A 16,697-nucleotide genomic window follows, 5' to 3' on the forward strand; every position below is an offset into this window, starting at 1 on the left:
TCCTGAAGGCTATCTTAGTCAAAGCAGCTTTGTTTAGACATAACAAAATCCCACTTAAAGTAGCTCAAGAAGGGGCACCTGGGTGGCTCAGTCGGTTGAGCTTCTGACTTTGGCTCAGGTCACGATCTCATGCTCTGTGAGTTCAAGCCCTGCTTCGGGCTCTGTGCTGACAGCTCAGAGCCTGGAGCTGCTTCAGATTCTGTGTCTCCCTCTCTCTCTGCCCCTCCCCCGCTCATGCTCTGTCCCTCTGTCTGTCAAAAATAAATAAATATCAAAAAAAAAAATTTTTAAGTATCTCAAGAAAAAATAAAATAAAGGTGGGGGTAGATTTATCATATGGATGCAGGAAAATTACCTAGAATCCAAGAGCAAGAACATAGCGGGGCTTCAAAGGGGCCTGGACCAAGAACAAAAAAGCCTTCCAGAACATGGATATCTTACCTTTCCTACTCTCATCTCTGCCTATTGAACACTCCTGGCTTCCGTGTTCCAGCTATACATTGCCTCAGTACCAGCAACCAGCCTAGGGCTAGCATGTCTCCATCTCAACTCCAGATGGGTGGAATTGTGTCAGGTGTCCACCTCTGCACAGGCAAGTAAGGTCAGCCAACTAATACAAACATGTCTGCTGTGGCCCATTCTTGTGGAGCAGCATGCTTTAGAGCAAGAGTCGGGATGGGAAGATATCCCCAGAATGCTCTTCTATTAGTATTAACATGATTTTAAGAAGGGGCTATTTGTTTTCAAAATGAAAACTGGTGACATTATAGAGACTAGAATAGAGACAGGAAATCATAGAATGCTGCTTCAGTAATCCACTGAATTGGTACCAATGAGGCAGCTGCACCAATTCTTGGGAGCTCTTCTATTGTTCCATATGTTGGATATCAAAGTGAAAGAAGAAATGTGGAATCAGAGTTTCCACAATCAGACACTCAGGCTAACCCATTAATATTTTAACAGAGGTCCTCTCTGGTGTACTTCCATTCGAATGTTAAGTATTGACTTCTGCAACCACATTCACAGATTATCAAGAGTATAAACTATTTCTTGCCCAAAATGTATCACTGAGTCAGAGCACTGTCAACCAGAAGGTCATGGATGGTAGTGAGGTTCTTTGCTTATTATATTAGCACACCATGTTCTACGAAAGACAGCTGGGCACAGATTGATGGAGCAACCCCTTATATTATGCCTTACGCTGGACACTACTCCACTGTGATGGCTGCAAGGCATTACAGTTTGTATTACCCAAAGGTGCAAGTCACTTATTAAAACATTGTGTCTCCATGAAGATAGCCCTGAAGTTCTGTACTGAAGGCTCAGTACTAATAACAGTTGCCATCGATGGGGTGTCCACTAGGTGCCAGTCATTTTATATACCACTTTCATCCTCAAAACAATAATTATATAAAATAGTATTAAATCGCTTATCAAATAAGAAAATTAAGACAAAAAGAGGTTAATGCATCCAAAGACATAGTACATAACTGAGCTGGAATTCAAAAGAGATCTCTTGGATCTCCAAACCCACTTTCTTTTTTTTTTTTAATTAAATTTTAATTTAATTATACAAGTAATACATGGCTACATTTCCTCCAAATTTTTAAAGCATGATGGGTAAGAGTAACACCTTGGTGACCACCTTCTAGAGGTAATTCCTGTGAGAGTGTGGTGTATGTTCTTCTGGCCTTTTTTCATACTGCACACACTATCTGCACATATTAACTACTTGCAATCGTTCTTTGGTTTTAATTTTACATAAATGGCATCATGCTTTACGCATTATTCTTAAATTTGGCTTTTTCCCTCAACAAGTATCTCTGAGATTTGGCCTGCTCTGCCACTCACTGCTATTCCCCTTCCTAGGCTCCCTGGTTCTCTAAAAACCTGGCAGAAAAGAGCTCGTGCCGAACACCTCAGCACCAGACACCCTTACTGGAATTTTCTGTCTTTTTTCCAACATTTCATTACCAAACGTTTCCTTTTTTCATTTTAATTTTATTTATTTGAGAGCTCTAGAGACAGTAGGCACACATGTGAGGGATGGGCAGAGGGAGAGGGAGACAAAGAGAATCCCAAGCAGGGTCCCCAGTGCCAGCGCAGAATCCAACATGGGGCTCAATCCCATGAACCGCAAGATCAGGACCGGAACCGAAATCAAGAGTCAGACGCTTAACCAACTGAGCCACCCCGGCACCCCTCATTACAAAAATTTCCTAAAAAATGCAGTTTAAAATATTATACATCTACAGATACTCACCACCTAGATTCTACCATCAACACTTTACCCGCTTTATTACATATCCATCTATCCAGGAATGTTAGTGTTAGAAGAGCTCCCTGAAGCACCTCGCTAAGTCATCCACTCTGCTTAGGTTGTCGAATGACCAATATGCCTAGTTGGGAGCAGTGGTAAAACGACCTCTGGAATCCGGTTTGTCATGTGTCAGCAGAGGTCGCTAACCTGGAAAGGATGTGTTTTAATGGAAAATGACCTATCATGCAGGATATCCAAGACCATTTGACTGAAGAAATCACTCAGAATGGTCTAGAATTGTATCTTGGGTTGAAAAGATCACAAGATGGACTACATGTTAGACTGCCAAAGCAAACTGTCCTGAATCCCTGCTTTTCTAGAGGGAGGCACCAAAAGAGCTCCATCAGGAATCCAAATTGACTTCAAGGAAGCCATCAGGGTGGATAGCTTCCCCAGGTAAATCAATGTCTTTTCCTATTCAACTCAAACTTCGGGAGTAACAGCACTGAGGCAGCTGTTTGCAGCACCAAGATGGCAGTGACCGCCTTATAAAACAGTATGTCTATATTTATTTCCTTTGACCTGGAGGAATCTGACCTGGTCAGGATCCTTATTGTGACTAAATCTGTAGTTGAACAGGCTGAAAAGACAGTACAGATCTCTAGGTACAAGGTTGCCAGGTTTTCTATCTCTCCTTGTCTGATTTTTTTTTTTAACGGAATGTGGCGAAAAATGAACGAATAAAACAATGTTTTAAAAAGAGGATTCTCTCAAAGCTGGTGTTGACAACTTGCAGCAAAACTTAAGCATGTATCATTCTGTTTGCAGTTTTGTCTGTAGGGATTCTTCAGTTATGTTCATTCCAAGAACATGTTCCCACTCCAATGATTCGTGTTGTTGGACCCGTGATACGTAATAGCAGACAGGCCAATGTCTGCATTCCCCACACACATCTGGGGCAGAAATCTTCTGCAAAGAAAGCAAGAGGTGACATAGTATTAGGAGAAGAGAGCTTTCTGGCACAGGGCAAGAAAATGATGGAGGACGTGCCAGCGGGGACCAGGGGTAGATTTAGTGGCGCTGGGAGGGCAGAAGGGAGAACCCCAACACTACTTGAAGGATATACTTTGAAATAATATGTTCCACGTGTGTTAGTTGAGGACCTACCATGTGCCAGGCACTGCCAGGAAGTTCAGGTTTTCGGGGAAGGACTCCAAAGGAGGGGGAAGAGAAACTAGGGCTGAGCCAGCCTACAGACTGTGTTCCCTTCATATAGAAATGACTGTGTATTTATAACACAATGCTCCTACCTCATTCAGCATCCTAAAAAGCAATTTTCTTTCTTTCTTCTTTAATCAGAACATTAAAAAGTAAGCTGGCATGGTTTCCAGACAAAGAGGGACTTTTGTTAGGGAATTTTGCTCTTTTACTTTGCCGCAAAACAATATATTTTCTCTTCTGGGGAAAGAGCACACAGTCCATGCTTAAGAATGGTAGATGTTAGGGGCGCCTGGGTGGCGCAGTCGGTTAAGCGTCCGACTTCAGCCAGGTCACAATCTCGTGGTCTGGGAGTTCGAGCCCCGCGTCGGGCTCTGGGCTGATGGCTCGGAGCCTGGAGCCTGTTTCCGATTCTGTGTCTCCCTCTCTCTCTGCCCCTCCCCCATTCATGCTCTGTCTCTCTCTGTCCCAAAAATAAATAAACGTTGAAAAAAAAATTAAAAAAAAAAAAAGAATGGTAGATGTTAGTCACAGCTCATTATTTTTATCTAGTCCTCTCTGGAAAGGAAAAATCATTACGGGGTGCTATCAGAGAGTCCTCATAAGGGGACGTGACAGAGAATAGGATGCAGAGTCCGAATTAGCAGCATCAGACAGATGCTCGTGTCCATAGCAAGGACCCCAGGAACTGAAACCCCAGGATATGTATACACTGCAGCACCAGCTATGGGACAAATATTAACCCAGTTTTTGTGACCTTTTCTTTCTTTTTTTTTTTTTTTTTTACTGGAGTCCATCACTGCTAAATAATAAATCTTTTCTGATTCAGCACACACAAACCACTTTCCCCACTTCACCTTGATCAAACACCAGGAGAGCCTTAACTAGTATCTCTGGGGTAATCGGGTGATGCTTTTCCCAATGATACTTCCTTAGGGCCACTAAGTGAAGAAGGAAATCATTATTTTTGTATGTTTGCTATAATGTCATCATATGGTATTTCTACACTTATTACTAGCAAAGAATATAGATCACAAACATGAGGCGTGTTTGATTCCTCCCCCGCCACACCCAGTTGGTTCTCAAGTCCTGGTGCAATGTCATCCCCCGTATCTGCCACCGTCCTCATGACTACTGCCTTAATGCAACTCCACTTCCTCTCATACTTGGCCTCTTGCAACGGTCCCTTATTTTCCCTGCTTCCAGTCTTGGACAACTCCAGGCTCTTAAAAAAAAGTGGGGGCGGGATGCCTGCATGGCTCAGTCAGTATCCAAGTCTTGATTTCCACTCAGGTCACGACCTCACAGTTCATGAGTTCGAATGCTTCAAAATACTGAGAGGAAATAATTTCTTTTTTTTTTTTTAATGTTTATTTATTTTTGTGAGAGAGAGAGAGAGACAGATAGACAGAGTGAGGGGGGGAGGGGCAAAGAGGGAGGGAAACTCAGAAACTGAAGCAGGCTCCAGTCTCTGAGCTGTCAGCACAGAGCCCGATGTGGGGTTCGAACTTGTGGACCACGAGATCATGACCTGAGCCGAAATCAGACACTTAACCGACTGAACCACCCAGGCGCCCTGGAAATAAGTTCTAACATAGAATTCTATACCTAGCCAAATAGCAATAAAATGTTAGGATAAAATAAAGACATTTTCTTTTTTTTTTCTTTAAAAAAATGTTTTTTGATATTTATTTTTGAGAGAGACAGAGACACAGAGCATGAGTCGGGGAGAGGGAGGGGTGGAGAAAGGGAGACACAGAACCCCAAGCAGGCTGCAGGCTGTGAGCACAGAGCCCAATGCTCAGCACAGGTTTCAAACCCACAAACTGTGAGATCATGACCTGAGCCGAAGTCAAAAGCTCAACTGACTGAGCCAACCAGGCCCCCAAGACATTTTCTAATATAAAAGTCTCAAATCGGGGCGCCTGGGTGGCTCAGTTAGTTAAGCATTCAACTCTTAATTTTTGCTTATTAGGTCATGATCACACGGTTCTGAGATCCAGCCCCATGTCCGGCTACATGCTGAGTACGAAGCCTGCTTAGGATTCTCTCTCTCTCTCCCTTGGCCCCTTTCCCCTGTTCGTGCTCTCCTCTCTCTCTAAAAATAAAAAGTCTCAAATAATTTACCTTGTAAGTATCCCTTCTCAGGAAACTACTAGATGACATGCACTAATAGAGCGGGAATGTAAGCCAAGACTGAAGATTTAAACCAAATGGAAAGAGGTTTCTGTTCACATGCGAAGATAATTTCCATAACGATACAAAGGTAGATCCCCATATGAAAGCTGTCCATTAGGCCTAGAGGCTGACCACCACAAACTAGAAAAAGTTAGAGAGCTCCAGAAAAGAATGTCTTTAAAAGCATGAATTTTGAGAGGGGTGTCCGGGTGGCTCAGTCAGTTAAGTGTCTGGCTCTTGATCTTGGCTCAGGTCATGATCGCACGGTTCATGAGTTCAAACCCCGTGTGGGGCTCTGTGCTGACAGTGTGGAGCCTGCCTGGATTTCTCTCTCTCCTTGCAATAAACAACTCCCCTCCTTTCAATAAATAAACTAAAAAAAAAATGGATTTTGAGAAAATTTCTGATGTTTCTGAACATTTTCAGAGCTTTAGAAAAGCATAAAAGGTATTTGGGTTGAATTAATAAGTTCAATAAGAAAAATCAGATCACATATTAATTCCAGAGAAAATAGAAAAGTTTTACAGACAAGGAAAATAATCATACCATATGTCCAGCAAAAAAAAAAAATAGATGGCATAATTCAGGAGATTTTAATAAAGAGACTAATAATTTTTGGGTACAGGCAGATTTGCCCAAACTTTAAAAACACTAATAACAACATAGGAACTATTACCACTCCAGGCCTGAAGAGGCAAGAAGAACATGGCATTGCTTGGCCCAAAGAGGCCATTATATAGAGTGTTGCCTGACAAGAACTGAGGCCTTTTACAGAACAAAGCAATTAACTCATGGCAACCTCGTACGGAGGAAAGCTGGGGAACAAATACTAGGACCTCATTTTGTCTTCCCTTCAATATTCTGCTCGTGCCCTTTATTGATCAAACCCAACTGGGTAACCATGGTATAAGGGACACCTATGATGGAGTCCATGCATATCAGCCTCCCAAGACACCGTGCAGAATGAAGGGGTGGAGAGGGAATCTGGATGGGCAAACAGAAGATACACAGTATAGTATTGATACATTAGGCCACTGTGGATTTTTAAATGGTTATAATAATGGAAACACCAGACAGTGATCCAAACAAAATCATGTTATAACTGTGTTAGGAAGATGGAAAGGATGCAGATATGCGGTGGTGGTGGGTGGAAATGTGTGTGTACTTTTCCGTGGTGAAAATCAATAGATCGTGCCCAAAACTGGAGGGGAAAAAAAATGTATGTTACCTACGGAGAGAAATACAAAAAGATTTAATGCGACTGTCTAAAATAAAAGGAAATAAAACAATAAAGCAATTGGAGAAGGTCTCTCACTTTCTTCTCAGTCCTACCCTATTATCTCATGGTCCTTGGGCGGAAAATGGTACTTTTGACTCGTGAAACCTCTACCTCCAGAACAATTCAGAAATCCAAAATCTGTAAATCAGATGTTCTCACAGTCTCAAGATATTTCTCTGTGGGTGACTTAAGTACAAAGGAGAGAGCACACCTTCACAGCGTGACATCTGGTGGTCACTCTCCTGGGCGAGTGGTCAAGCCTGGCACACGGGCATCCCTCTTTTTGAAAGTCCCATCCTGCCACTTTGTTTTCATGAAAGACCTAATTAGTATCTGCTTTTGCGAACTAAAAGAAATCCAAAGAGCTTGTTCCCTTTTACTAAGAGAGGCTAAAAGCACAAATGGCATTCAGGCTTGCGTTGCAGCCAGCCCAGCCTTGGTAGAAGCAGCGCGCAGGGAGGAGCAAGAGGGGCCGCGCCCAGCTCCTTCCTGGGGCGGATACTCAGCATCTCAGCATCAAGCCTCCTCAGCTTTGAACTCTGTGAGCATCCGTGTTTATCTCCAATTATTTTGTGCATCTGTCAGCAAGCTGTGTCCTAAGGTATCACAAAAGCCTAAGAGAGGTTATTTTTGGGGTCTGGGGATGTGCAAAACTTTTCCCACATAGTTAATGGTAATTGCTTCTTCACTTTCTGCCATTTCAGCTTACAAAAGTTTTCACACACATGGTGTTTGGATCGCGGGGGAACCTGTAGTTGCCAAGAGTGGTAGGGGACCGATGATATTCTCTGGTTCTTGCTGTGATGCAAGGGGAAAGACACAACAGCTACAATGTGGTGTTCTTCCCAAAAATGTCTGTCCTGACTCTAATGAACAGAAACGGTCAAAAAATATGGGATTTATGGAACTGGAACAAATCCAGTCCAGGCAACTGGCCTGATCTCTTCCGAGGAAGATTGGGGACAGGAGCTGTTGGGAGAGATTCAAGAAACCTAACACTCAAAAACAATGTGTGAACTTTGACTGGATCTAGGTTAGGAAAAAACAAAAACAAAAAACAACAAACAAACAAACTCATTGATAAGACATTTTGTGGAACAATGGGTATCTTTGAGTATGGGCAATATTATTGAATGGGTTTTCTCAGGTATAGCAATGACAGAATTATGTAGGAGATATTCTTGATCTTGGAAGATACACACTGACGTCTTTAGGAGTGAAGTGTCATACATCTGTCTCCCACTTTCAGATGGTCTGGCATTAAGGAAACATAGAAAAAGATGGAAGCAGTGTTGTAAGAAGGCAACAACAGCCCTTCAGGTGAGAACAATTCAAGTATGAATATCTAAATACTTTCAACTCCTCGTGCAGTTTCAAAAAAAATTTTTTTTAAGTGTTTCTGAGGACGGATAAATGTGGGGATGGGTGTGCTGCTGGGTTTTTTTTTTTTCATAGTAATCCTTGTTGAGTGTTTGATTCTATAAACTACATACATGTTTAACTTTGATAAGATTAAAAATGAATACAATTAAATGTCAAGGCTAATTGGAGAAATGTTACAATATTGAGAAACGTGTAGTAAGGAAATCAGTACTAATAGGAGATCAGCACTTTCAAAACTTGGCCATTGAATCTTAGGGCTGGAATTTACCTTGAAGAATCTCTCAGCCTGCCTCCTCCATTGCAGTGATTAATCAAATGAAGTTCAGGGGAGTTAAGTGACTTGCCTGAGGTCAAGTACCTATTATGTAACAGCAGAGCCAGATTTAGAGCCCAGATCTCCTCACTTTCATTCCAAAATGTTTTCTTTATAATGCCACGGATTGTTCATTTGCTATTGTATAACACTATTGCATAGTGTGTACATGGCTGGCTCTTTGCTTAAGAAATATCATGACAACAGTGGGTGAAAGGGTAGGAATAAAGGAAAAACACAAGCCAAGAAGACCGCAGTTGGATATCGGCTGGGAAGGGAAATTGAGACTGACATTGCAGAGTGGTTACTCTCAGGCAATAAAGAATTCATTCTCCTGAATTAGAGGGTTTCATCTGCTCACACTGTAATTGGCTATTAGAGCTGAGTAATTGATACTAAGAAGCTTGCAAGACTTTGGCTCCCAACACTTGGCCCAGCTGTCAAAAGTCAGCACAGTCAAGATGGACAAAAAAGCTTTGTTGCTGTTCCTGGTGATCGCGGAGATTTTTAGACAAAGAAAAATTGTTTCTTAGACTTTGAGGTACGTGGCTTGTTTTAAAAAATATCTGTCCAATTTCCTTGAGAAGTTTTAAGACCACGAACAATAAGAAGGGTGGGTTTGGTGATGTATATTATTTATTATTTATTTTCTCCTATATTTTATTATAAAATTTTTCCAACACACATAAAAGGTGAAAAAAATTACTTGAGTTGCCATTCATATACACACCAATTAAATTCTACCATTAATATTTTATTTTTCTCACTCTATCAAATATCTAGCCACCTACCCATCTCTCTTTCCATTTAACAATCCATCTTCCTTTTGTATGCATTTCAAAGTCAGTTGCAGACATCAGGGTACTTTCCCCCAAATATTTCAGCATTCAGCATGCATGTCATTATTTCAGTATTTTAGTGGTTATTTTTTGTTTCTTTTTTTAAAGATTATTTATTTATTTTGAGAGACAGGGAGAGAGATAGCGTGCACACAGGAGGGGCAGAAAGAGAGGAAGAGAGAGAGAATCCCAAGCAGGCTTCTCACTGTCAGCTCAGAGCCCCTTGTGGGTCTCAAACTGACCAACCACGAGATCATGACCTGAGCCAAAACCAACAGTTGGATGCTTAACTGACTGAGCCACCTAGGTGCCTCCTTTTCTGTTTCTTTAAAGGTAAAATTTACATAAAATGAAACACACAGATCTTAGGTGTTCAATTCCATAAGTTCCAGCAAATATATGCATGTGTGCAAACTAAATCATTACCAAGACACAGAACTTAAACATTACACACAGAAAATTTCCTCATGCCCTCTTCCAATAAATATCTACCCCCAAACACTCAGAGACAACCACTATTCTAAACTTGTTCACCAAAAATTAATTTGGCCATTTCTAGCACTTTGTATCCATGGGAAAATGTAGTTACGCACTCTTCATGCAAGGTTTCTTTTATTCAATACAGTGTTTTAGAATTCATTCATGCTGTGTGTATCAGTAGTTTGTTTCTCTTTATTTCTGAATAGCAGTCCATTGTGCGAAGGACATAGCGTGTGATTTATTCCCCAGCTGATGAACAGCTGAGCTGTTTCCAGTTTGGGGCTCTTATGAATAATGCTGCTCTGGACATTCTTATATAAGTCTGTTGGGGGACATTTGTTTTTCATTTATCTTGGGTAAATACCTAGGATTGGAATTTGTGGATGATAGGATATGCAGATATTTAGTTTCATGTAGAAACCATTAGCCTTTTTTCAAAGTGGTTGTACTGTCTTATGTTCCACCACCAAAGTAGGATAATTTGTCCCGGTTGTCTTTAATGTTAGCCATTCTGTTAGTATGTAGAGTATTTTTTTTTTTTTATAAACGCATTTAATACAATCAAAGTCAGTCTATTTTTAGAAAAAATAGGTTACCAACGCTTACAGAAGTTGACAAGACTTTGTCATCTTGTACTCATAGGAAACCAGGATACTTTAAAACACATACGTGCAGTCTTTATTTTTAGACCCTGTCTTATTTTATTTTTTGCCTTGTAGCTTTGTTGTTGTTGTTTACTGTGGTAAAATACACATAGAAAAATTTACCGTCTTAGCAGCTTTACTGTGTACAACACGGTGGTACTAAGCACGTTCATGATGTTGTGTGACCATAACCAATAGCTAGTTGAAGAACTTTCTCATCACCCAAAATGGAAACTCCACTTGTCACTTCCCATTCTGCTTCCTCCTAGCCCTTGGCAACCACAAATCTGATTTTTGTTTCTATGTATTTTTTTCTTTTCTTTTCTTTTCTTTTCTTTTCTTTTCTTTTCTCTTGATATTTATTTATTTGAGAGAGAGAGCATGAGATGGGAGGAGCATAGACAGAGGGAGATAGAGAATCCCACATCTTGGTCTCACATGACCTGAGCCGTAATCAAAGAGTCAGACGCTTAACCGACTGAGCCACCCAGGCGCCCCTATGGATTTTCTTATTCTGGGTATCTCATATAAGTAGAATAACATAATATGTTAGTTGTTTTATATTACATGATATTAGGTATAATTATAGAGTCCTTGGATGACAGAACACACAAACTGGAGAGACGTGTTTGTTATTGATAGCTCCAAATGAAAGAAGGAAGCTTCACAGGGCCATACAGGGAGATGCACCTTGGAACAAGGTAACAATAAGCTGGAAGTCCAACTTGTTGGAGGCAGTTTATGAGTGACAAGCAGGGTGGGATTAGAGAGGTTTTGTGAGCTTCCTGAGAACCAAGTATTTTGAATAATTCTGTGGGTCCAAGCAAGAAGAAGCCACCCCTGGGTGTTAGTTACCTAGGGGCCTCTAGCAGCTGGAAATGTGTGTCAAAACCCAGGAGTGTCAGAGCCCAAAAAGGAAGCAGTTAGGGTGGAATGTTCTTAGCAAACTACCCACAAAGGGGCAGGGGAAATGAAAATTTTAACCGTGACTTCAAAACTGGCTCAAGACAGCACTTGTGAAATGTTGTGTTACAGCAGCTTTTTGGATCAGACTTCTGTCACTTGGCATAGTGCTTAAGTTTCATTCATGCTACAGCATGTATCCCTTCAGTCCTTCTCATGGCTGACTATTATTCCCTTGTCAGGATGTGCCACATTTTGTTTATTCATTCATCCATTTGATGGACATTTGCATTGTTTCCACCTTTTGGCTGTTACTAATAGTGCTGCCATAAACATTCAGGCACAAGTTTTTATTCCCACACTTGTTTTCACTTCTTTAGAACATTTACCTAGGAGAGGAATTGCTGGCTGATATTTAGTCTCCTGAAGAATCACCAATCTGTTTTCCACAATGGCTCTCCTATCTTACAAATGTAAGATGCAATGGATGAAGGTTCCAATTTCTTTACATCTTCACCAACAGTTGTTATTTTCCATTTAAAAAAAAATTATGACCAGGGCACCTGGGTAGTTCAGTTGGTTAAGGTCCAACTTCAGCTCAGGTCATGATCTCATGGTTTGTGGGTTCGAGACTCGTGTCGGGCTCTGTTGACAGTTCAGAGCCTGGAGCCTGCTTTGGATTCTGTGTCTCCCTCTCTCTGTGCCCCTCCCTGCTCATGCTCTGTCTCTCTCTTTCTCTCAAAAATAAACAAACATTAAACAAGAATTATGACCACTATTTCATTTGATTTGCATTTCCCTAATGACTTAATGACGTTGAGCAACTTTTAACCTATGGCCTTTTATAATATAACTTTATGGCGTTTTATGGCAACCTTATGGCCATTTATAATATATCTCCTTTTGAGAGATGTCTATTCGTCAAGTCCTTTGCCTATTCTTTTTGTTTACTTTTTTTTTTTTTTTTTTAAGAGAGAGAGAGTAGGGGAGGGGGAGAGGGAGAAAGAAAATCTTAAGCAGGTTTCATGCCAAGTACAACCCCAACTAGGGGCTCAATCTCACAAGCCCGACTTGGGGCTCGACTGTGACCTGAGCCAAAATCAAGATTCAGACACTCAACCAACTGAGCCACCCAGGTGCCCCAAGTCCTTTACCTGTTCTGAAATTGGGTTGTGTGTCTTTTTTTGCATGAAGTCTATTTTAATTCCAGAAAGCACCCTTCTTTTTCCAAATAATTTCCTCTTATTTTCAATATTGTAATTTTAATTAAATAGATTAAGGTTTGTTTATTCCAACAGGTGACATTTTTAAAAACATGGTTAAACAAAATGTGTGCATTGTTTACGTGAAAGGATCAACTTTCCAGATGACTCTATTCCAGTTTTCAGAAAAGAATTGAATATCCTGATTAAGAGGCATTGGGTTAAACTGAAATTCAAGTCTCAAAATCCTATTATCGGAAAAGGTGGCAAAAACCCTGTTCTTGTAACCAGAGACGTTAAATAGAATGGAAAAATGATGAGTCTCATTAACCCTCCAAAATAATATTTTAATTGTGGGCAAAAGTTCATCAAGCTATTGTAAGAAAAACTAAATTTTAATACTATTAAAAATAAGAAGAGGTCTTGGCCTTTGTAGTTCTAGGCAGTTTTTTTGGCCTACATTAGGCAAACTGTAACATGACCAGGAAAATCATAGCCAACATGACCAATTGAGGGATTTTACCTTTCATATGTATATCGGAATACATAGATACATATGAAGAAAGGTATATATACCAAAATGTAAACATCCAAGAGTCATGGGACAAACAAAAACTAATTCTTATTAAGTATTATTTGGTTTGGGGGGGTTTATTTTTTAAGTTTATTTGTGAGAGAGAGAAAGACTGTATGCGAGCGGAGGAGGGGCAGAGAGAGGGAGAGAGAGGATCCCAAGCAGGCTCTGCGTTGTCATTGCAGAGCCCAAATGTGGGGCGCAATCTCAAGAACTGTGAGATCTTGACCTGAGCTGAAATCAAGAGTCAGACGGCTAGCCAACAGCCACCCAAGCACCCCTTAATAAGTACTATTTGAATTCAACCCAGTTAGTAACTATAATTTCTCTAAATGGAAAAACAGGCCAACACGTCCCACTAAACTTTTTTTTCAAGTGCTAAATAAGTGGACAGAAAACACATGAACAAAGATAAAATTTATTTAGTCTAACAAAGTCAGTGTGACCAGGCTTTACACTAAAATCTCTTTTTTTTAAAAAGGGTCCTTGGCTTTAGGGAAAATTTATCGGGAGAACTGCCTTACAGATAAGAAACAGGACCAGAATAAACACATTCCTCTCATACTGAAGATTTTGATCTCAGGAATCAGAGTGAACCCTTGTTTCATTAAACATTTTGGTACTCAATCTGGGTGAGGAAGTTCACGGTGACATACTTAGGTTGTTTGATGAACAAACTGTCGTGTTATAAAAATGTCAATCACAGGAACAGCTCGTGGTAGGAAGTCAATGCCAGGAGCTCACTGGCAAGGTCTGAAAATGGGAATGGTTTCCAAAAGGGCTTAGCTAAACTCTGAGATTGTTGCTTCCTTCTTTGGTCTATTCGACAAGCATTTATTTCACCTCGGGCTATATAGTTGGTGGTGGTACTACAAAGATGAAAGAAACTGAGTCCCTGCCTTCAGGAGGGTCTCTATCCAGGGAAAGGAGTGTGGGACCCAATGTATTTAACAAAAATCCCCTACCCCTGGACAAGCAGAGCAAGACTAACTCCGTTTTGTGCTACACCCACCATCTCATGTATAACCCCCACATGACCTCCCCCACCCTAGTCAAGCCGCTGAGCACACCCTTACTGGAAACCGGCTCATATAGGAATGTGGAACCCCTAACCACCAAAGAATGCAAACCCCGCCTTTTGCCCCCCAAACTTGTGCGCCAATTCCGACCAGAGTGATAGGCTAGTTCAAACAATTACTATAGGGTAAATTGTAATTCAATTGGCCACCTGCGTGTGGACTGACATGACTATGCAACTTTCTGTGTGTGTTACAATCTCATTGGCCACTGGCCCCTATAAAACTGCTACGCCTCTTAATCTAGGGGTCCAAGTCCCTGCTCCGCTGTGTCGGGTATACTTGGGCCCAAGCTCTAGCTTGCAAATAAACCCTTGTGCGTTTGCATCGGTATTGGCTCCTTGGTGGTCTCTCGGATTCTAAATTGGGAGCGTTACAGGAGTGGGTGCAGAAGATTAACTGGCTGTATGCTTTGATAGAAGTATCTATAGGGCCCTGTGGAATACAGCAAAGAGTGTTCAAATCTATCAGAAAGAGCTTCATAAATGAAGGTACAAATGTGTTGAGCATTTCCCCCCAACTCCTCATTTTAGAAACTTTCAAACAGAGGGGCGCCTGGGTGGCTCAGTAGGTTGAGCATCCAATTTCGGCTAGGTCATGATCTCACGGTTCATGGGTTCGAGCTCTGCCTCAGGCTCTGTGCTGACAGCTTGGAGCCTGGAGCCTGCTTCGGATTCTGTGTCTCCCTTTTTCTCTGCCCCTCCCCTGCTTGCATTCTCTCTCTCTCTCTTTCTCTCCCTCAAAAATAAACAAAATATTAAAAACTTTCAAACAGGGGAGCCTGGGTGCCTCAATAGGTTAAGTGTCTGACTTCAGTTCAGGTCATGATCTCATAGTTCGTGGGTTCAAACCCCACATCAGGGGGCACCTGGGTGGCTCAGTCGGTTGGGCAACCGACTTCGGCTCAGGTCATGATCTTGCAGTCCGTGAGTTCGAGCCCCGCATCGGGCTCTGTGCTGACAGCTCAGCGCCTGGAGCCTGTTTCAGATTCTGTGTCTCCCTCTCTCTCTGACCCTCCCCTGTTCATGCTCTCTCTCTGTCTCAAAAATAAATAAACGTAAAAAAAAAAAAAAAACCCACATCAGACTCTCTGCTGTCAGCACAGAGCCCACTTTGGATCCTCTGTCCTCCATTTTCTGTGCCCCTCCCCTCTTTGTGTTTTCTCTCTCTCTCCCTCTCTCTCCTTCAAAATAAATAAATAAACTTAAAAAATGATAAATAAAAAATTTCAAACCTATAGGAAAGTTGCAAAGATTGTATAATGGACATCTACATACCCATCACCCAGGTTCACCAGTCATTGACATTTTTGCCCCATTTATTCTTTATCTTTCTCCCTTTCTGATCCTTTACCTCAAAATACTTAAGCATATATTTCCTAGGAGCAAGGACATTCTCCCACAAAAACACAAATTATCACAATGAGGAATTTTAACGTGAATAGAATTCTATAGCTAATATGCAGGTCATATGCAAATTTCCAGGATATTAAAACCACTCCCCACCCCCCAATCTAAGATCCAATTAGGATTGCACATTGAATTTGGTTGTCACCTCCCTTTAATTTACCTTAATATAAATGAAATTCTCAGCTTTTTTTTCCTTTCCTATCTCTCACAACATTGATATTTTGAAGGTTCCAGGCTGGTTATGCAGAATATCTTTTAGTCTGGATTTGTCCAATTGTTTTCTATTATATTTTCTGTTATGATTACACTCAGGGTAAACACTTGAGACAGGGGTCTGACATTGGTAGTACTGCATGGACATTGGCAAATAGTGGCAGGTTTGGTTGGGATCTATACTCCGAACAGCTTAAGAAAGGAAATAGACACTTAAAACCTGGCATTTGGCAAGGAGGAAGCACTGAGTCATACAGAAGCTTGTCTGTTTCCACTCCCAGTCAAATCAATAGACATTCTGATTAATACTTAGTTAGCAACAGCAACCAAAAAATATTTTATATACTGTCATGCTTGAAACCAAGAAAAGCAATTCTCAGTGTTCTTAAGGTTAGAGCAGTGAGTTCCTGCTCAGGTGGGAAAAGTGACTTTGTGTTGGGAGATTCTCCATGGCATTTCTATATGTCTTGTGACAACTTTTATCCTACACTCTTCAAGGATGTTTATATACCTAACAGATGTGGGGATTAGAGACGGTATCTCCCTCTGGATCTGAGGGCAGGTTTATTTCCTGATAAGGCTAATAATGATAACGTTGTCCTCAGGGGCAAAGGTTGGGGACATTTGCCAGCAGCCCCTTCAAAAGATGGGGGTTGTTCTTAAGTTCGGTGCTTCTCAGCTATGACACGGACTCACTGTGTGCATAGTATCCACCCGGGCCTCAGG

This window comes from Prionailurus bengalensis, chromosome C2 (genome assembly GCF_016509475.1).
Source record: "Prionailurus bengalensis isolate Pbe53 chromosome C2, Fcat_Pben_1.1_paternal_pri, whole genome shotgun sequence".
In the NCBI taxonomy this organism is placed as follows: domain Eukaryota; kingdom Metazoa; phylum Chordata; class Mammalia; order Carnivora; family Felidae; genus Prionailurus; species Prionailurus bengalensis.